The 23611-nt window shown below is 33.4% G+C and overlaps 1 protein-coding gene and 1 non-coding gene across 5 annotated transcripts in view; one reads left to right on the top strand and one right to left on the bottom strand.

The window, feature by feature from the left end:
* The window catches only part of LOC145293695 (AP-1 complex-associated regulatory protein-like), a 296359-nt gene that overhangs the window by 6515 nt on the left and 266233 nt on the right, over positions 1 to 23611 (top strand). The gene's annotated exons all lie outside the window — the stretch shown is intronic.
* Trnac-aca (transfer RNA cysteine (anticodon ACA)) lies at positions 19903 to 19975 on the bottom strand. The gene has a single exon. It is a non-coding gene; the product is annotated as a tRNA-Cys (tRNA).

Here is a 23611-nt window from a genome sequence, read left to right as displayed (position 1 = left end):
GAAATATTTTTCATAAAATAAAAAAATAGTTTTCACCTCATTTATAGTAAAAATAATGTCAGTAAGTTTTCACGAGCGGTTTAGTTTAGGTTTGTTTTGTTCCTTGCGCGCGACACCACTCGTCCCCCCTTTGCCTTCCCCCCCCCCCCAATGTAAACAGAATTTTTGTGAAAATTTAAAAGTAACGCGCCGATATACACCGAGCAGTGCTCTCGGTGTATATCGGCGCGTTACTTACGGAAAAACGATAAATTGGGGGGAGGGGGGTTACTCATGTGAAAACAGTAAATTAAACTGCAGAAGCACTGGTTAAATGTTGTACAAGTTCTATAATTGAATACCCCCCTAAAAAAAAAAAAAAAGAACGAAAAATAAAAATGTTTTTGTATACCGCTCGTGAAAATTAAAAAAATTTTTTTTTTTAGATCGATTAAAAAGCATCAAAAACTACGTAACACCGAAAAATGGACCACATTTCTTTATTTTTGAAAACTTTCTTATTTCAAATGTCTGCTAAAAAATTCTTCCGCGATGTGACAAGTCACTTTACTACGCACGTGCACGCATCTTGTAAGAATAGCATAAACGAAGGCGGTGCGGTGCGGTGAGATGGTACAAAATAGTGCGAGGGTTCAGGGGTTAATACTATGCAAACGGTAAATTTGCGACTGGTTTGAATATCAGATTCGTTGTCAGCGACCCCGAAAACCAAACTTTATTGGTCGGTGTTAGAACACTGTTCTACTGTTCTGTTGTAGTTAAATAAACAGTTACCAAAACGAACAAATAAATGTTATCAAAGATAAAATTTTACTTTTCTACCAAACTGAATAAGTTTTTAGAGTTTTTATTTAATGTAAAATGTTTATTCGGTTCGAAAAATAAGTATTATTGAGCGCTACCAAAGAACAAGAAAAAATGTCCGCGATGTCTTTGAAGGCTCGATAATCATTTAAAAATAAGAAATAAAACAAAATGGTGGTAGAAACCCACCCAATAAATGTTACCGTAATATTTATTGAGTGGATTTTCTCCACATTAAAAACCGATCCTGTGTCTAACTCTGCCCTCGTAGAGAGGCAAGTAAGTAGGAATCTTATTTGTTTTTTGACAACTTTTCATATCTCTGTGGATTGTAAAATAAACCCAGTTATTAGGTATTTTATTTAAGTAACCGGCGTTAATCAGGAGTTACTTTAATTTTTTTTTTTTTTTTTTTTTTTTTTAAGTTAATCAATTAAAATATCGCTTACTCATTAAATTAGTAAATGGAACCAAATGCATAACTAATTTTTTGATTATCTTTACGAATATTGTTTCTACTTCCGGTTGTTCCTTAATTTTTGATCCCCCCCCCCCCGGGATTATTTGTTTATTAAATTGTTAGGTGAAAGTACAGAATAGGTAAAGTAAACCCTCCCCCAGAATGTCGAAAATGTCTTTTCTAAATAACGTTATTAAAGAAAAAAAGAAAGGCATTCTTAACATAGGAGCGGGGGGGGGGGGGGCTACCAGATGTGAAGTAGAACCACTAAATGGTAATTGTAAAGATAACCAATGTTTTAAAGTTAATTATTTTGGAAGGTAATCGCTTAATCTTTAAAAAACTTTAAAAACTTTCAATCTTTTAAATGGAAATCGTGGCCTTGTAAACAACACAAAATCTACCTATAAAAAAAAAATCTTTTCTAGGAGTTTTCTGATGTGCTGAAAACGAATATCGTATTTAAAATTGGGGCTGGCAACTAGTTTTTCACGATACTGAAGATACTTTTCCGCATGTTTCATGTAGTAATGTTACGCGGCGGCCATATTTGCTATATTTGTAAATTTTTACTTGGTTTCCACCTTAAGATTTTCCTTTAAAATGACCACTTTAACGGTTTTCGGGTAGGCTGAAAACAAATATCGCATTTAAATTTTCCGCAAATAAGCAGTTTTCCGGATATTAAGCAATGGGGGTGGGGCGTGGGGCGCTCTGGATAGGAATAAAAATTATTTCTGTCATGAAGGATTTCTCCTCCACTGTTCGAGGATAGAAAAAGTTAAGTGTAGTATCAGAACAGATACTACACTGTGATCTTGGCCCGAAGCGACAAGCGTTATATATTTTATTCATATAAAGATGCGTTGCTTATTTAAAATTAAAGCTATTTTTGAAACAAAACCACAAAATCTTTGTACGTACAAAGATTTGTAGAAACCGGAACAAAAATGTCATATTCCACAAATCACGTAAATTGATTACTTTTTTTAAACTAAGAAAATCAAATTTTATGACGGTGAGACTTTTTGATCCGACATGTTTAATAAATAAGGGAAGGCAACTAAATTCGAATTATGGAGATCACAAAAGCAGCCTTGTGATGGCTACGATTTACTCTTAAAATCGCTAAAAATCCATTTTAAAAAACAAGTACTTGATCAATTTACGTGATTTTTGGAATATGACGTCTTCGTACAGTGACGAGTACACTACACTACATCATAAAGATTTTTCTGCAAATTTTTTTAATAGGGAAATCCTAAGGGTCAACGGATAAACAAAAACGCAATAATACTCATTTGCAATCACTTTTCTCTGCGTATTTATTGAAAGCTGCTAACAATGAAAAAAAAAAAAAAAAAGGTTATATATATATATATAAACTAATTTTCAGTTGCAATCAAAATAATGACAAATAAAAGCCTTTTTACTTTTAAAGAAATCCGTGGTTTTAATAATAATAATAAAAAAAAATGCAGCGGTTTTCGGTCATCGTTAGTGCCGCCGCGCAATTATAGCAGTTTTGTTTCAGGGGGGGGGGGTAAACATGTCTTAGTTTTTATTTTTTTAATTTAATTTCCTAATAAATAATAATTAAGCTATATTTTCTCCTTTTGTTTTAATTCGTTTAATAAACAAAAAATAAAATAAAAACACGCGTCTAGGAGTTGAATGTTTGTACCGAGTGGCCACGAAGTGGAGGGTCACCCAATTTTCAAGTTTGTTTATAAAATTATCGCACACAAGATTATCTGCTCTTTTCGGCTAATAGTTTCTGCTCTATAGACAGGAGGACGACGATGACAAGCAAGATATGGTTTCTTGTCAATGATTATCTTCCTTTCAGATAACGTTAACCCCCCCCCTCCCACCGCTTTTGCGATTTTAAGAATGGATTTCTTGTCCGATTGAGTCAATTTAGTTGAATAATTCGACATGGTCAATCGGCGATTGACCATGTCGAATTATTCAACTAAATTGACCGGAAGTAAAAAAAAAAAACACAATTGTGACTATAATCGAACACTTTTTTTTTTTTTTTTTTACAAATCGTATTATCTTATTATTTGACATTTTAAATATTAAAATTTTAGAGTATGGCTTAAGAATGTACTCGATGTTGGTTATATAAGTAAATTGAATAAATTTAGGTAAATTTATAGTAGTTAACTCCATCAAGGCACGCTCGGCGTTTCTCTGTGTAGGCATGCTTTAAATTTTGAATTTTATATTAAAGCTTCTATTTTATTTTTTTAATATTTATTTATTTTAAAATCAAATCGAATGAAAACCTGCACGTCCCTGGGTTCTGAAACTATAATGGGGGGGGGGTCAGAATATCGTGAGGTCTGTGTTTGTGCTTGGACATTCACAGTGAACACAACTTTTGATTTATACATTGAAGAATATGAAAAAATAAAAACGTGAATATGGGGTTCAGGGCTGTATGCGTACACAGATAAACGTCGAGCGAGCGTACCGTGAAACATTTAACTACTATAACTTTACCCAAATTCATTAACGTTATTGTTACTTCATATATATTAATCGGAGATAAACAAAATGAATACAAGATCATTTACATATTTCTAAAATTAAAAAAAAAATACCATTTAGAATTGTGTACCATCGTTTCAGAGTCGACATTATTTTCATTCATATATAATCACTTAATTAACACAAGGAAGAGTTGGTACCAAGTTAGCATTCAAATAATATTATAATTTGATTTTATATATAATCTATAAAAGTGTGTGTGTGTGTGTGTGTGTATATATATAATATATATATATATATATATATATATATATATATATTTCCCTACGCAATAACTGTCAATTTGTAATCTCCAGACTTGAAATTTGATATACAGGTTACTGAGATTTGGGAAAATCGATGTGATCGGGTTTCGGCCAGAAATTTCGCTGTTAAGGGGTCAAAGTTCAACGATTTGACTTTTGAGAACTCTACCAAACTCCTCCGCCAATTTTTTATCTAAACACTTGAAATTTTAGATATATGTTGCTTGGACATTGATCTAACTTAATAACTTGATTTGAGCTCAAAACAATAAATGTTAAGGGGGTCACAATAGGGGCCAAAGTTAAAAAAATTACTTTTTTTTTTTTTGCTCAGCATACACCTCCAAACACCCGAGCAACGCCGGGAACCCATTGCTAGTGTATATATAAACCTTAGTTTTCATTCCAAATGTCAAAAGATAGAATCAGTTTAATCATAATTTATTTGTATTTTTAGGCAGACACCTAAATTTTAATTACGTGTTACACGTGTTTATTTGGATAATGAAAGATGTTTCTCATATCCCTAAGCAATTCTTCAGAGACGAATGAGTATTCCTTAAAACCGCTACAAAGTTTAATATATGGAATAAAAAAGAATTTGGAGAAAAAAAAGCAAAATACGTAAAGTTTGTCAGAACATAAGTTTCAAAACACTTAAGGTAATGTTCATAGGAACCATAACCTCCAAAACTAGAATGCAAAATAACGTAAGAAATATCTCACGTGACCACATATATATATATATATATATATATATATATATATATACCCCCCCCCCGTATATTTCGGCGTAAGATACCGGGTATTGCAATCTCTAGCCTAGGCTAAACAAACATGGTTTTGTGATTTAGCAATCGTCTTATACAACTGATATATGATAAATTTATTAAAATTTGCTCCAATTTTGTACCTCGTCTTATCTGATATATATATATATATATATATATTTTATAACTTACTAACTAGCTCTACCTACGTATTGAGCACTGTTGACGCATAAATTTATACTTTCGTATATTAATTTTATGTGAGTAAATGAAGTGTGTGTGTGTATATATATATATGAACACCAAAAGATGGAGGAAGTGAGGAAGCATGGCTGTGGAAATCCTTTTACCCGAATACGATGTCCAGCATGTTAAAAATATACCATTTGTTGTAAACATCTAATGGATAAACATCTGAAGAAGTTGATGGGGACAGGATATTTTTATGGAAACATAAATCGTAAAATTGCCAACTCATCAATGAAACAGCTGTAATGGAAAAAATCCAGGAAATAAACGAAGGTTATAAAAATGAAAACGTGAGTCTTTGAATTTTCAACAAAATTTTGCTCTCTATCTATCTATCTATATATATATATATATATATATATATATATATACCAAATTTTAAGATGTTGTCCATCTTAGAATTTATTCCTTTGAGTATGTTGACATGCACAATTGTTGACAGCATCCGTTTCGTAGCACAAAATCATTAATTTAATTATATCAATCGGTGAATTTATTCTGCCCTTAATTTCTCAATAAAAAGTACTTATCAATTGATTAAAAGAAAATAAATGCATATGGGTAGTCTTACAAGAATTGTGCATATCAACATACTTAAAAGAATAAATTATAAGAGGGACAACATCGTAGAATTCAGAACATAGACTTTTGTCATTTATTTGTTACATGCTTTGTAATTAAATTGAGTTTTATAAATGAAAGGCTTGGTATGAATGAAAGGTGAAATATAATTGAAATGAATGGCTCTCGTCTTGTGGAGGCCTCATGTTTTGACAAGCTTCTGGGCTTGACCATTACTCCTGATCTAAAATGGAACACGTACATCAAATCTGTTGCCAAGACCGCTGGAAAAATGGTGGGATCATTCCATCGATCCAGTAGATATCTCACTTTTGATGCAATTCTCTATATAAGAGCCAGGTACGTCCAACTATGGAGTACTGTTGCCACATCTGGGCAGGAGCTGCTAGAAAGAACTTGTCCTGCCTTGATAGTGCAAAATAGATTTTGTAGCCTCGTAGATGTCCTTTTCTCTTCCCTGCAACCTCTCTGATAGAAGAGATGTTGCGAGTTTGTCTCTGCGTTATCGCCATTTTCATGGCAAGTGCTCGACTGAGCTTCAATCTATGGTCCCCCTCGCCAAACTTTCATAAGAAACACTTGTCTAGCTGAAAACACTATCAATAATTCCCCTAAACCTAAACGTACATTCCATGAACAAAACTTCTTTCTTAGAACTGCACGCCTGTGGAATTCAGTTTTCCTGCTTTCCAGCTAACTACAATATGGTTGTCTTCAAGTCTAACATAAACAAGTTCTTGATGAGCCGTTCAACTTAAGTTAACAAATTTACCGAATTTCCATTTACTAACGATTACTATATTGTCCAATTGACTACTGTACACTCTTAACCCTTATCCTCGAGTGGTCTCTTGGCCTTGATACGTGGTTATGCCTATGTAAAAAAAACAAAAACACATTCTCTCGTGTGTGTGTATATATATATATATATATATATATGAGAGAGAGAGAGGAAACCTGTTTATTCAATATTTCACCTTAGTTATACCAGTTCTTTAATTTATGAAGCTCTATGTAATCACAGAGCATATAACAAAAAAATGACAAATCTATATTCCAAATTTTAAGATGCTGTCCATCTTACCCTTTATTTCCTTAAGTATGTTGACATACACAATTTTTTGACAGTATCTGTTTCGTAACGCAGAATCGTTCATGTAATTATATCAATTAATAAGTTCCTATTTTTCTGATGAGTTAAGGGCGAAATAAATTCAAAACTTGATAGTACATGAATGATTCTGCACTATAAAACAGGTGCTGTCAAGAATTGAACATTTTAACCTGCTTAAAGAAATAAACGGTAAGATGGACAACATCTTAAAATTTGGAATATAGACTTTTGTCATATATATATATATATATATAAGGGGAGTTAATTGAAGAGAATAAGATTGATTCTTTAAGAGGAGACCTATCTGGATAATGCGAAGCTCAACAAATTTTTTTTGAGCTTTTATTACCAAAATTTTGGTTTCTGTTTATCTATTACCACAAATTACTCCTAAAGGTAATTATATCACTACTTGAATTTTTTTTGGATACACAAATTGAAATCGGGAATACCTAAATCTTCAATCAAGGACCAACATATTTTCACTCCGAACATTAGAATCTTCGAACCAAAATCTGCATCCTAAAATTAATTGCCGTTTCAAACCCCCCATTTTTTTTTTCGTTAAAAAAGTGAGGTAATATCCATTAATTATATTCTTGTCCCAGCTTTAATATCCTAAAAAATTGCAAAATTTGCACCAACTGCAATACGTTTCCTTGAGTCACCATTTAAACTAGACGAAGACTGTATTTATCACAGGAACTTCTATTTATTTTTTAAAATATTTCGATACTGTGTTGCATTCAACAAGGACCTAGAAACTTTGCAATACATCTCCTCTGCCTTCAAGAACTTTCTCCTACTATATATTCTGTTGTCGTGTTTCCACTTTATTTCTTTTCTTTTTGTCATTTGTGTCTTTATATCATTGTACTTATTTTTATATCATTTTATTCCCCTATTTTTATTCTCCCATATTTAATAACTTTGTATTACTTATACCTTAATTATCTATTATTACTCTATAATTCTTATATCTGTTTATCCTATACTCCTTTATATTTTTGATCCCCTTTCTCTAACATCTGTTTATCCTCTATCTTATTTACTTATAAAAAATCTTTCTGTATTGTATCCCTTATAATTTATCCCCCCTCACATTTATATTAATATTATTCCTAATAATTTATATTTCTTTTAAGTATTGTTATAATTTCAGATACCTCTTCTAAAATATACCGACATAGCATAAACCCCCTATTTCATGTAAACCCTTTCCATAGCTATAACCCATTGTAATACATATGATTAAATAAGCATCTTCTTACCCTATATCTTCCTAGAGAGTTCAATCATGTGTATTGTACACATATATTAAACCCATGTCAAATATGCAATACTTACTTACATTATATAATGAAAACTATACTCCTCCTATATCACAGACATCAAAATAGTTCCCTCAAACAGTGTCAATATTTTATTTTGCTCCTAATCTATCGCTAGACGTTGCATCCCTATTATGTTAACTAGCATCTTCTATCCTCTTCTGATGAGAAGCATTAGGCTTCGAAATACCATGGTATAAGGAGTCCTCACTTATCCTACACCTCTAATTGATGTATAGCCTCATTGAATAAATTTATATATATATATATATATATATATATATATATATATATATATACTCCTATAATTTTTTTTTGTGTATTTATATTCATATTAAAACCCCTTTTTCTATTTATTTAAAAAGAAAATACAACTTTGTTTATATATGGATCATTGAATTGCATTCATCTGCAAAAAGATCTAATTTGCATATTCTTTTAAACATTAATTTTAATTAATTCCCTATTTGTTTTTTTCGGTTTTCTTACGGGATGATCATCTTTAGTTAACTATTACGTGTAATTATATTCATGCAGATATTCTACATACATTCTGCATATATACATATTTGCTTAAAAAATTTTGCCTACCAAACAAACCCCTGTCAGTTTTTGATTTAGACATGAAATTAATATATAGGGTATTCGAACCCATGCAAAACTTTGTATTTTGGTTTTAGCCGGGGAAAATTGGTGCAGAAGTGAAAAGTAAGAAAATGGAATTTGCCAGGAGAGGGTCGGGCGACTGCATTACGAATATGCATGCATAACGTAATAGCTATTATAGGCACCGCCAAAAATGGCCGCAAAATCAAGTTGTTGTTGTTTTTTAAAACTAAATTACATTTATTAAAATCCATTATTTCTGAGTAACTTTTTTTTTTTTCCAGAAAGATAAAACCCTGAATTTTATCATATAGAAAACAGAATAATGTAAAACTTTTTCTATTTTTAATTCAATTTTAAATGTTAAATTTTCCCAAAAAGTTAACACTTGACATTTTTTGTCTTGCACAAAAAACGTACATAAATATTTAAAAAAAAAGGTTTTTGAAATAATTAATTTATTTATTTATTGTCTAACTAAGATTTAGGATGATTTTCTAAGAGAATATGCAAAAATATTATAAGTACCTGAATTTCAAGTAATTCCACTTATTCATATAGCTAACCAGATATTTCGCGTCGATTTTGCGACTCTGTTTACGTTTGCGTCTGATGAGAAAACTATGGAAGACCAAACAGGCCAAAAAAACTTATTTTTCAGTGACGAAAATTTCAATGTATTATTAAGCTGAGGCTGGCCAGTACCAGATGGGTGACCATTTGTATGAGTTTGGTTTTTAATGTGTATGTGTGGGGGGGCCAGGCTCCCCAAAATGGTGGGGGGGGGGGCAATTTAAAGCAGAATAAAAAAAAAATTATTTCAGCGCGTTTGGTCCACCGTAGTCGAAAGGCGGCAAACGTTTTCAAACGGGATCGAAAAAAAATGATGCTATTTTTAACACAAAGGGCACAATATTTATCGAATTTTTTTTTTTTGTATCGATTATTCAAAGCATGCCCTGTTTAATAATGGTCATGCATTATTCGGCTCGCTAAAAAAAAATTAATTTATTTATCAAAAATTTTAAAATGGCTTTTTTCGTATAAATATTAAAAAAAATTTTTTTTTGTTTTGCTTAACTTAAATTAATTATTTTACTTAACATATTCACCGAATTTCACACTTCAAAACTCAAAAGCGGGATAATTAAACCCAATCGAAGTTCTGATATTCAGACGTCAAAATAAGGTATGCAAACAAGTTTTTTTTTTTTTTTTTTTTTTTTTTTTAAATCTATAATTCTGTCCCTTACAACAACACAATATGTTTTGTTCAGTTTCAGATGATTATTTTAAGCATATTTGTTCCCACTTCAAAACAAGGGGGGTTTTGTAAGCAAAAAAAAAAATATATATATATAAATATCGTTTATGAAAAATAAGGACACTGTTATAAAGTTCATTCTTCTCCTAATAATCGCTGAAAATTTCGTATTGATCGGATAATTACCTGATTTTTGGTAGATTTTTAAAAAGACGGTCCGTCAAAAAGTACTGACCTGCCCCCCCAGTTTTGGCGGTGCCTAAGCTATTAGTTCATGTTTTAATTTTTAGCCTTGCAGCAAAAATGTCTTCATAGCTCAGGCATTAATGTCAAAGGAAAAAGAAAATCGTAAGCTAAACGTTTTGGTTTTGATTTTCAGTGGTGGCGTACAAGTCTTTTTTAAATCATTACTATAGATTGAGTCCAATATAATAGTAAATACGAAATTGGCATTAATCAAAATAACAAATTATAAATGTACTTTACAACCGGGCAATGCTGGGCGGCCTGCTAGTAATATATATATATATATATATATATATATATATATATATATATATATATTCGAAGATAAACAGTTACATTTGGTCGCTACAAACAGCCATCTGTTTCAGTGAATGAGACTTCGTCAGGCGACTCTGAACCATTAAATGCTATAGAAAAAGTTTTTTTCCCATAGCGCCAAATGGTTCAGGGTCAAGTTTCATTAACTGAAACAGATGGCTGTTGGTAGTGACCAAATGTAACTGTTTACCTTCGAATAAATAATAAAAACAAATATTTTGCTCTTGTTATCAAGGACTATGAAACAACCTCATTGAGTTCATTAGTTCCTACTTTGGAATATCTCAATCCTGGAAATCACGTATACTTCTAGGATAGTGATTTAAAGGTTATAAGGTTTGTTTTTTTTGAAGCATGAAAAGAATATTAAATTTTTGTATTTAATATTTTATGTTTATTTTTTCCATTTTCTTAATTTTCACTTTTGCACCAATTTTTCCCGGCTGAAGCATATATGTCAATTTAGGTTACTTGGTTATGTAGTAGAGCTGACATCTATTCAATGTAGCCGCCTTCAATCTCAATCACCGCCTCTATACAGGTCCGGAACTGGGAGCATACCTTTTCTGCAAGCATAGGCGGCTGCTCAGTGAATACCTGGCAGATTGTGGCGATCAAACTGGCTTTCGTGTCGTGATGTCCTTGACATATAACCAAACGAAGTAGTCCAGTCGGGTTCAGGTTGGGAGAGGGACAGTGAGAGGAAGGTACATAGTCGACGCATTCCTTCTAAAGCCAAGCCTGGGTCTTTTTGAATTTGTGGGCCAGCGCTGAGTCCTGTCACACCCAGGGTCTGCCAGCAGCCACCTGATTGCCCCACACTCTTTAGCATATCCAGCCCTAACCCTAACCACCTCGCAAAAGTAAATCTTCTCAAACAAAAACAGCACGGATTTATGCAATGTCGCAAATATTGTAACCGTCATCTCTGAACGCATATACAAGTTTTTAGTTTTTATCATTTTCAAGTCCTACAAGAGTCGTTTCAAAAATAAAATCTCAACTTTTTAACTCAAAAAGTTGAAGAGCTACGAAGATTGAAGTGGTACCATTAAAACGAGCCAGCTTTTATGCTCCAAAATTAATTTTTCTATATAGTCATCACCATTTTCCATACACTTTTGCCGGGAATTCAATAACACATCTCTGCTTCTGACGCATGTCTATGACTTCTTGGAGTCTCAAACTGTCAATATCTGCAATAGAGATGCAACTTTTATGTCATGAATGCATAATTTCACTCAATAAAAACAATGCAACTGATCCGTTCGGGCGGAATAAAAAAAAGTAGGAGGCTTTACTTTTGGAACGTCACTGATACGTAAAAATGTACAACTATGTATTTTTGTTCTATGGGTATCACACACGAATGCAGACCTCCACGACTTTGTGTTCCTCTTTAGATTTTTTTTTTTTTTTCTGCAATTTATGGACCGTGTTGACTTTCATTTTAGATGGGATTTTAAAGTTAAATTCTCTTTGTATAATATCTTATTAAATTGTCAGATGAAAATACAGATTAGTAAACAAGTTCCCTCCCCCGCCCCGTCCCATCCCATATGGATATTTTTTTTTTTTTTTTTTTTTTTTTTTTAGAAAGACAAAGTTATTACTTTCATAAACTGCAAGAATAGCAAATATTTGTTTTTAATTATCCGATTGATTTAAGGGTTAGTAACACTAAGATATTGAAATTAAAAAGAAATAAAACTTCAATAATTTCTCAATCTTTTACATCTAAAAATGGCGTTCTATATAACTAAAAAATATATTGAATTTCGTGTGAAACAAATAGTACCTACGTAATTATCAAGTCTCAAATAGTAACATATCAAAAAATTACGGAAAACGATAAGGTAGAAAAATAATTATTCATGAAAAAAAATTGAAATGAAGCGAAATCACTATGTAAGGGTTACGAAAAGAGATAAGTTGACAGGGGAGATAATTAAGTTCTGTTGCTTACGTCACGTAAATGAACGTAATTCGAAATGGCGGACAAATTTTATTTCTCATTTAAACTTTATCGAAAACTGTATTTCATTAAGTATTTTTCTACCTAATCGTTTTCTGTAATTTTTGGATATGTTAATATTTGCGACGTGATAATTATGTAGGTACTATTTGTTTTACTTGAAATTTAATATTTTTTCGTTATTATAATGTACAAGCACCCTAAAAATAGTTTAATTTGAAAATCTAATATAGAAAAGGCTTTATATCTGTCTCCATATTTTCAAACTATCTCCTCTGAACGTAAGTCGCAGAGCGGCGTTAGGGGCTTCAAATAATTGCATTTTTACAGACCGTTCTTTTGTGGGTGTTTAGCCGGTCAAAATAGTTTTTAAGGAATCAAAATTGAAGAAAAAAATCGTTATACATTTTGTACATTCATCTAAGTTTATTTTAAATTTTAATCAGTTCGTATGAGTGTCATGCCGTTACAGTGGTAACGTCACTAGCTTTTGAATGCTAGTTGGCACTCAAATACTTTTTTACTTTTGGAAATCACGGCTCTATAATAATATACAAAATTTGAAAAATTAAAATATATTTTAAGCATATTTTACACCCGGGCAAATCCAGGCGTCCCATCTGCTAGTCTTATAAAAAATAAAAAAAATACTTTGTAAACTGCACAAGTATCTATACTTTTATCATTGTTACCACAGTTTTAAATTATTTTCACAAATTTGGAAAAAAAAAGTAAAACAAAATGTTAGTCTTTTTTCTTTTTTCATATAGTCACCACTTATCAAGACCAAGAAGCCACTCAAGGATAAGTGTAAAATTGTGTCCGAGACAACCTCGGGATGATCGGTTATGGTGGAAATTGGATAGGAGTTAGTTTATTTTAAAAGACAGCTCATCAAGAACTTGTTTACATTGGACTTAAAAACGACCATGTTATAGTTAGCTGGAAAGTAGCCCCACAATATTGTTCCAGATGAACAGTTCTAGGAAAGAAACTTTGTTCATGCACAGAGTAAGGGAAATCGTTGATAGTTGGTGTAGATAGACGAGTGTTTGTTGCAAATTATTTTTACAGGAGCAACCAGATTAAAGCTCAGTCGAGCACCTGCCATAACAAAGAAGAGATACACTCGTAACCTCTGAGAAAAGGGAATTAGTGTAGCAAAAATGTCCAACCACTAGATTTCAAAGGTGGTTTTTCTTTGCCACTAAGCTTGATGCCGATTCAGGAAGATGTAAATGAAGATTGCGCAACCGTTGCTTCTCTATAGATTCCCCGCACATACACGCTTACAGGAAGTATCCATTGTTTCTAGAGGTTGAAATTAGGTCAACCAAGTGAGTATTGAACCTTTAACCTAGAAGAGTCACTTTAACGTTATTATCTTTTAGGCCATGGGTCTATGTGGACAGTTTAGTATTCCGTCAAGGTTTCAAACTTTGAAAAGATGCATCTGAAGAGGATCGAAACGTTACGAATATAGATTCCGCACTGCCTGCCAAGTTCCAGGTCTTGGTGCACCACATTTGGTCAGGTTTGTACCCGATATTAAAGAACACTAATTTTTACCAGTTGGTACTTGTACAGTTGATAGACCACCTTGAAATAATATTTAGAAAGCCATTCTTAACGTGGAGGAGCTTTAACTATTCTGTACTTTAACCTAGAAATTTAAAAAAAGCTATGAAATTTTACTGGAGAATCCTATCTAAGAAAATTGCACGATCCGTAACCTGCACAAGTGTCTTATTCATATATAAATTATTTTTCAAACATTCATAGTTTAACTTTATCCTGAATAACAGCTATACATCCTTAGTGTTAGTCGTAATTCAAACTTTAACTGCCCTAAAACGCTAGATTGACTCGGAAATCGGGATCTCTTTGCGTTAACTTCATATAGAAAGTTGATTTTCATACAAACTTCTAAAATGTTTCTTTTTTATTTTTCGTTTTCTTCCACTAAGTTGTTCAGTGTTCAGACGTAATCGCCTAAAAAGTAGAATCTCATATTTGGTGTGGAATGGGGAGTCAGCGAAGGTTATTCATATACAAACTTACAAAAAGAAAAAGAAAAAAAAAGCATCTATCTCGTTCCAACTCTTCTTTTTTTATTTTATTTATTTATTTTTTTTTGATAAAGAAAAAAAAAATGTAACACCAAGCAAAGTGAAGTATCTGTTCTGACACTTCATCTTTGTCTTCGATCAACGGAAGAGAAATCCTTCTAGATTGAGGCTGTTTTTATTTTTGTTCCCATCCAGAGTGCCTATTCTTGGGGAGGTAGATTGTCTCTTGCATTAAAAACCGACCTTGTGTCAAACTCTGCCTTCGTGGGGAGGCAAATTAAAATAGGAAACTAACATAGTACTAGAGAATATAAAACCTCAAATGAACCGAAACAAAATCGATTCGGTTAACACAATGCAAAAATATCGTTTGATTAATAATACAGAGATATGAAGAAACTATGGCGGAAAAAAAATCTCAACGACTCCATAGAAAAAAGCGAATACCACAATGAATTGATTTTTATTAAAATCATGGTAATATCCTTAGTGATTTCTTTCTGTTCTAATTAACCTAATAAGCTCATATTTACCTGTCGACGTGAAAGAGAAAACACACAAATGGTTTACTCTTATTTATTATTTAAAAAAATTTTTTTTTTTTTTTTTTTTTGCTTAAAGTTTTTACTTGTCTCCTCGCGAGGGCAGAGTTGAACACAATGTCGATTTTTGATGCGAGTAAAATTCAGTTCACCAAAAAAAAAAAAAAAAAAAAAAAAAAAAGGGACAATTTACAGTATGAAAAAGATTTTAAAAAAAATTGCCTATATTACCGTGTTTCCTACTACAATTAGTTATGGTACTCAATCCATGTGGATGATGACGGCTTTTTTTTTTTTTTTTTTACTGATGACTGAAGCCAGATGCGTGATCTGCACTGCTTTGCAAAGATAGAGAACAGGAAGACAGGATTTGGGGTTTGATGGTGAGTGCCCGCCGCTCATCGGTGTCTCAGTGTGCGACATTCCATAGCTGCTCGCTCCTGCTCGTTGTTGAAGGCTATTTCGCTATCACATGTGGACTGCTAAGCGTCTCTGTCTGCTACCAAAGTCTCCAAAAGATTGAAGGGGATATTGCAGCGTTTGAGGGTGAGCTTGATGCAATCTATATAGTGTTTCGTTAACCATGAGTGAGCTGATCGAAGAGAACTCTTTGAGGTGGTCTGTTTGAGGGCATCCTGATGACGTGGTCCAACCATCGAAGCTAACAGCAAATAAGGAGTGACTTTAGAGGGGGCAACTCCAGCTCTTTTGCAAATCTCTGAATGGGACACCTTGTGCCACCAATGGAGGCCAAAGATCTGCTGTAGTTGTCTGATGTAAAATGATTCCAACAGCCTGATGTGGTGGCGATACAGAACTCATGCCTCTGAACCATACAGGAGGGTGGGTATTACGACTGCGTTGTACACAGCAGCCCTTGTATGGGTCCTGAAATTGCAGTTGGCGAACATTTGGTAATTCAGGCGGCCAAAAGCAGAAGAAGCGAGAGTAAAGTGGCACTGAACTTCATTGCTAAGGTCGAAGGAGAATGAGAGATTGGAGCCAAGCTGGTAATATTATTTGCAGGGATACCATTGACAGTGAAGATGGGAGCGTCAGTTGGAGACCTGTTTGGCAGGATTTCCATCGTCTTGGTGTTGATAAGAAGGCCAGCTCGGTGTTTCTATTGTAATGAGAAATTTGCATTAATTAAAATATAATATGGGTATTTTACGATCAGGCAACGCCGGGTGGCCTCCTAGTATTTAAATATATTAAATATATTTAATACCTATGCAGATTTTTTTTCTCATTCCACTCCCATCGTAATTTAGATCTTTATCTTAATTCCTAAGAGTTATTGAACAAATAAGCCAACAAGCGAAAAAAAAAAAAAAAGGGTAAAAAAATTCCAATATATAACTGTTACCAAAGGCAAGATAAGTTACTCCTCTACTTACCTGGATAAGTTTTTGTGGGTTTTAATGCATTTTAAAGCTTTTATTCAGTACGAAAAGCAAGCAGTGTTGAGTCGGTAAATTAAATTGACAATCATCATGTCGGACGAGAACACAGCATCTTCAAAGTGTTAATGACTCAAATGTCCCAAAATAAACTAAATACCGATAGAAATCCACCAAAACAGGATCCCTGACATTTTGTGACACTTATTGGGTGGATTTCTATCAGTATTTTTTTTATTTGGGTCATTATTGACACTCTGAAGACACCGTGTTCTCATCCGCTATGATGATTATTTTATTTAACTTACCGACTCAACACTGCTTGATTTTTTTTTGGGGGGGGGGGCTGAATAAAATCTTTAAAATGCGTTAAAACCCACAAAACTTATCCAAGACTAACTTATCTTTGTTAACAGTTATTCGTTATGGATTTGAGTTTTAATTCTTCCCCACCCCCATCGTTTGTTGGCTTTTCTGCTAAATACTCGATATTATTATCGATTAAATGCCCTCCCGCTTATTTAAAAAAATTTTTTTTTTTTTTTCAACCTTCCAGAACAACAAAACAACACCTGTTACATTTTGAACAACAGTCGCAGTCTTATACAACGGCCATTTTGTTCTTAAAATCGAATGTTTAAAGCTGTAACTCCAACATGTTTATTTTGAGGCGACGTGCGTTTCTTTCTTTTTATTTTTTTATTTTTAATTTTTTATTCATTTGTAGTCTTATTCACGTCAAACGTATTGTCGCTTGAACGTCAGGGCTACCGTCGGGTTTGCAGAGTCTTGAAAAGTCTTTGCATTTTGACTTTTGCCTTGAAAAGTCTTTATTTCTATTGTCTTGGAAAATTCTTCAAAATATGGAAAATATCTTGAAAAGGCCTTAAAAATCGTATTCTTTATGTCCAGTAAAAATTTGTGTTGATATATTAAAAATAAAATGCTTTCAGAAAGTCAGCCTCTTAAACAAAAACTGAACTGGCTAAGCTCAAAGAAATGCTTCAAACTAAACAATATTTGGAAAAGATTCAAAACCACTGAATGATAAAGTGTAGTGGTCAGCTTAAGCTGTAAATAATTGACCAGTTTTGTTGCGAGTTATAGAACTTCATTTAAATAACCGTGACTTTTAAAACTGCTTCATGAGATAAATGAAAATGACTTTTCCTGTTGTCAATTAAGTTTTTTGGTTTATATCAAATTTTGTTTTGAAAACTTGAATTTTGTCTGGAGAAGACCTTGAAAAACTTTGAAAAGTCCTTGAAAATGAATCTTGAAAATCTGTACGAACCCTGGCTACCATTAGGAACTATAGCAGCATTATGTGGAGAGTTAAACAAATATTTCTATTCGCATTATATTTAAATTTCTTTTTTTTTTTTTTTTCTTTTATGGAAATTGCTCCAAACGAGGCATGAAGCCATTTGATGTAAGGAGCTAAAAAAAAAATAGTACTTTAAGGTAAAAAATTTTCCAAACGTTAGATGGATTAGATTCTGTCTCCGAAAACAGCAATTCTTCCCTCTTTGTCAGAAACATTGTTCCTGGAATGTGAGGACTAAAGGGCAAAATAAGGGAAGCGAGAATTACAAGGTTGTCGAAAGTAAACCTAAGATCCACTTTCTATTCTTTCAACATGTTAAAGCAGGAAACAGGGAGGGAATTCCAAAGTCTTGCAATTTGAGGGAAGAAAGCTTTTTAGTGTCTCGGGATTACTACAGTAAATGGGGTGGGATTTTGCTGCTTGTCGGGTTAGGTGGGGATATTTATGTGGAGAGTGCACAAGTGCTAGGAGTTAGTGCACATACCATTAAAGTATTTGTAAAATGGGCACAGAGGTGCAGCATTGCGGTGATGGGTTGGAGGTTGGTCGACAGTATGAGGCCTATTAGATTGGAGACACTTATTTGGACCCTGTTAAACAGAAAGAGACAAATGGTAGATGCATCAGCCTAGATGAGGCAACATTGTTGCATGCATGGGTGAATGGTGGCTTTGTAGAAATATTTTTAACTTTGTCAAAAATATCAAGATATTCGGCTGGCTTTATTTGGACTACTATTCTCATCTTGGAGGTTATTCTCACAATTTTTCGACTGCTGTAACTTCCATGGCTCATTTTGAACTTTCTCATGATATCATATCCGGACATGTAGTCTGTTTTACTGTTAATGGAATTTTCCACTCCTTTACTTAATTTAACCTCATGTGGAAAATACCGTTTTTAACTCTATTTTTACATGTCCTTTCCCAATATCATTACAGTCCAATATTGCATTTTTGGAGCCAGATGGGACAGACTTGCACCTCGTCGATCAAAATGACATCAGCAACAGTGGCGGAGTCTGTCCTTGTTTATGGTGCTACAACTTGGACACTTACCAAAAGATTGGACAGAAAGCTAGACGATATGCACACCCGTATGCTATGAAGTGTTAAATATATCTTGGCAAGATCCTCCCCACGAAGCAGCAACTTTATGGCAACCTACCTGCCAAATCTCCATCCATGCTTCTGTTCAGTCTTGAAAGACAAAGGATACCCCCTTGGAGGCAGTAGTGCATGTAATTGTGATGCAAGGGTTGCGCAATCACCAACTGCACTTTCTGAATCGGCACGGTTTGAGTCCAGCGGCAAGAGGACCGGAACGACTAGAAACAATGCTGAGATAAGCGGAGAGTACATACAGCACCTGAAAGTCCCAAATGGTCACCCATTTAGTACTGACCAGGTTCAACGTTGCTTAACTTCAGTGATCCAGCAGGAATCGGTGTCAACGTGATTATGCCACATCTACTACCAACAGGGAGCGATGTCTACAATTTGCCGGTCGTTGCCAGAGAGGTAAGCAAGTGCTGGTGAGAAATGTATTACTGTGGACTCCACAACATGAGTCATAGGATGACTTTGATCTACGTGCATCCAATAAATTGCAAATGACTCCAACTGTGATCCTGAAGATCTGAGGCAGCTGATGAAAGACGGGGAAATTTGTAGTGAGTCACATTGGTCTGGGCAAGGAGCCCCACCAGATAGATATAGCAACAGAAGTCTGTAGTTTACCTTTCAGGTGGAAAAAAACCCGCTTGACTCGTCTTAACTTTCTAAATCTTTTCTTCTGGTTATATCATTATTTATAACTAGCGGCTGCGCTGCGTCGGCACAACGCCAAGTCAAACACAAAATCGAGTACACTCAACATCAAGTACACTCAACATCGTCTTACCATCAACGCTTACCCTGTGAACTCGGAGTATGGGAAATTCCCATATGCACAAAACAAAATCACTGTAAAAACAAAAATACCCTGTGAACTAAGGATAATAAATAAAGGTTGGATAAAATGATGGTTAAAATTATTACAAACTTGCCAGGATTCGAACCTGAGATCTTCTGATCTGTAGTCAGACGCGTTATCCATTGCGCTACAAGTCCTATCCATATTCCGAAAGATGTTACCGCGACTGTATACAGTAGGCACCGCCAAAAATGGCCGCAAAATCAAGTTGTTGTTGTTTTTTAAAACTAAATTACATTTATTAAAATCCATTATTTCTGAGTAACTTTTTTTTTTTTCCAGAAAGATAAAACCCTGAATTTTATCATATAGAAAACAGAATAATGTAAAACTTTTTCTACTATTTTTAATTAAATTTTAAATGTTAAATTTTCCCAAAAAGTTAACAATTGACATTTTTTGTCTTGCACAAAAAACGTACTTAAATATTAAAAAAAAAAAAGGTTTTTGAAATAATTTATTTATTTATTGTCTAACTAAGATTTAGGATGATTTTCTAAGAGAATATGCAAAAATATTATAATATAAGTACTTGAATTTCAAATAATTCCACTTATTCATATAGGTAACCAGATATTTCGCGTCGATGCAGAGTCGAGATCGACTCTGTTTACGTTTGCGTTTTATAAGAAGAAAACTATGGAAGACCAAACAGGCCAAAAAAACTTATTTTTCAGTGACGAAAATTTCAATGTATTATTAAGCTGAGGCTGGCCAGTACCAGATGGGTGACCATTTGTATGAGTTTGGTTTTTAATGTGTATGTGTGTGGGGGCCAGGCTCCCCAAAATGGGGGGGGGCAATTCAAAGCAGAATAAAACAAAATTATTTCAGCGCGTTTGGTCCACCGTAGTAGGAAGGCGGCAAACGTTTTCAAACGGGATCGAAAAAAATGATGCTATTTTTAACACAAAGGGCACAACATTTATCAAATTTTTTTTTGTATCGATTATTCAAAGCATGCCCTGTTTAATAATGGTCATGCATTATTCGGCTCGCTAAAGAAAAATTGTTAATTTATTTATCAAAGATTTGAAAATGGCTTTTTTCGTATAAATATTAAAAAAATTTTTTTTTTGTTTTGCTTAACTTAAATTATTTTACTCAACATATTCACCGAATTTCACACTTCAAAACTCAAAAGCGGGATAATTAAACACAATCGAAGTTCTGATATTCAGACGTCAAAATAAGGTATGCAAACAATTTTTTTTTTTTTTTTAATCTATAATTCTGTCCCTTACAACAACACAATATGTTTTGTTCAGTTTCAGATGATTATTTTAAGCATATTTGTTCCCACTTCAAAACAAGGGGGGTTTTGTAAGCAAAAAAAAAATATATATATATATAAATATCGTTTATGAAAAATAAGTACACTGTTATAAAGTTCATTCTTCTCCTAATAATCGCTGAAAATTTCGTATTAATCGGATAATTACCTTATTTTTGGTAGATTTTTAAAAAGACGGTCCATCAAAAAGTACTGACCCCCCCCCCCCAGTTTTGGCGGTGCCTAGTATACAGACAGTGCTAAATTCCATTGACATGAGCAGGTAATTTTTTCGACAAAAACGAAACTGCCCTTGTTTCGGGCTTTTTATGTGATTCGGCGTTGTTCGTTCGTCATATATAGATTAAGGACAATCTAGGGATTCTCACCTTTTAGAGAAAAAAGAATTTTTCAATTTGGTGCATCCATTCGAAAGTTTTATTTGTGTGTGTGTGTATATATATATATATATATATATATATATATATATATATATATACACATGAATAAACATTTCGAATTTTATTAATAGTGTAGATTGTAGATTGGATTCTTTGGACTACTGTTCCCATCTTGAGTGTTAATTTCACATTTCAGCTGATGTAATCTCCGACCTTCTTTAAATATGTCTTGTCGAACTCTGGGAATCTACAGATATTCATACTAGAATTATTGTCAAGAACCCGTGACGAAATGGATAAAGTATGCGGTAATAAATGACGCTCTTCTGGTGGTTGAAGGTTCAATCTTCAGTGCGGGCGACACTCAAAAATATAATTGCAAATTAAGACTTTCACCATAATTATGGCTGACGAAAGGACATCATGCTTCCCTGTTGAATTAAAAGGATTCCATTTGAAATTCTGCGCAGATCCTTGAGTTTGACAGAAAGGGCCTTAGTTCGATCAGATACACGTGAAGATCAAAGTGTAGTATCTGTTCTTCAGATGCTGCACTTCTATTTCTTGTTCTCTTTCGGTTTTTATTTTTGTACCTTTTCTCCACATTAAAAAACGACCCTGGTGTCTAACTCTGTCCCGTGGGGAGGCATAGTAAAATAGGTACACGTGAAGACTTTGTTTTGGAATGATTCTAGCTCTCCATTTTTATGATTATACAACTTGACTGTTCTTAACTCTTTACATCAAGTGGCTTAATGCGTTGTCTGGAGCGACTTCTGTAAAAAAAAAAAATATATATTTGTAGTAGTGCATGAAGTACCCCCCCCCCCCGTTAAACAAAGCAAAGTCTTTGCAGTTCACCCTCACGGATGATGCGATACTATCGATCCTCCCCCCTCCCCGGAAAAAAAAAAGAGGGCGCTCAGCTAAGGATGTAATTCTATTCTCGTTTCTCATTAACGACTTCAAAACAAATTGACGAAAACATGATTATGTTTCGAATCAGTTTGGTAAAAGTCCCTATGGAATTTCCTTTTAAGTCGGACTAAACGTAGGCGGGTCGGAGAGGAGGAGGAGAATCAGTGTATAGGATTGTTTACTGCATATGTGAGGGGGGGGGTCAACTTTTCCTTAAGATTGAACATTTGATTATGTTTGATTATGTTTTAATGAATTGGCACTTTAAGGTTAGAACGGCCAAATCAATTGGCAAGTTTTTCCAAATTTCAAGTAATTACGTTTTTCAATTCTATTATAGCTGGAGGGTGTAGGGGGTGATAGAATTCCTGCTTCATTCAATGGTTGGTAATTTTTGAACTCGTGTAATGGCTAAGATTTTAAATGTTGCCCATCTTTTTTTTTTTTTTTTTTTTTTCTCTCTCTCCTATGATTCCCTAGCGAGGAGGAGGCAACAGACAGTTTTACACCTGAGATTGGCACGGCAAACTCGTCCCAGCACAGGTACATTTTAAAAACGTTACCAATTATTTATTCGCTTTCCATTCTTAAAACGAGATTTTTTTTTTTTTGTTCATCTCCCCTCTTTATTCCATTACCCCCTTTTTATTACCCCTCATTTTTTTTGGTCCTCTTTTTTTATTTTACGTCGCATATTTTTGCTCCATTCCTTATTTTTGTTTGGAACTATTTAAAAAAAAAAAAAATTTATCACTGTTCCTTATTATATTGTACCTCTGCTCCCTTATTTTTTCTGTTCCACCCTCTTATTTTTTCCTTTTTTTTGATTCCATTCTCAGTTTTTTAAATTTTTTTTTTCTATCTACCTTTTTTACACACTGGTTCCGTCTCCTTTTCTTTCCTCGTCCCTGGTTCTAGTTAATTTTACTATATTTATTTCTAAAGTTTTGAAGTAAAAAAAAAAAAAAAAATGACACAAGTTAAACATTTTTAACCAAACAATTTGAATCTTCAAAAAGAGTGAATTAACCATTTTCCGCCCAAATTATTCGGAGAAACTTGGGAAAAAATTTTGCTGTTTATTCCAATCCAGAAAGTAGAAGTAAACAACCTGAACCCAATTTTTAATAATGAAAGTTTTTATTAAAAAACAATAATAATGAAAGTTTTTATTAAAAAAC

The sequence above is a fragment of the Euprymna scolopes genome, chromosome 15 (genome assembly GCF_053919585.1).
Source record: "Euprymna scolopes isolate OS-2025 chromosome 15, ASM5391958v1, whole genome shotgun sequence".
Lineage (NCBI taxonomy): Eukaryota > Metazoa > Mollusca > Cephalopoda > Sepiida > Sepiolidae > Euprymna > Euprymna scolopes.
This window is presented reverse-complemented; position numbering and strand designations above follow the sequence as displayed.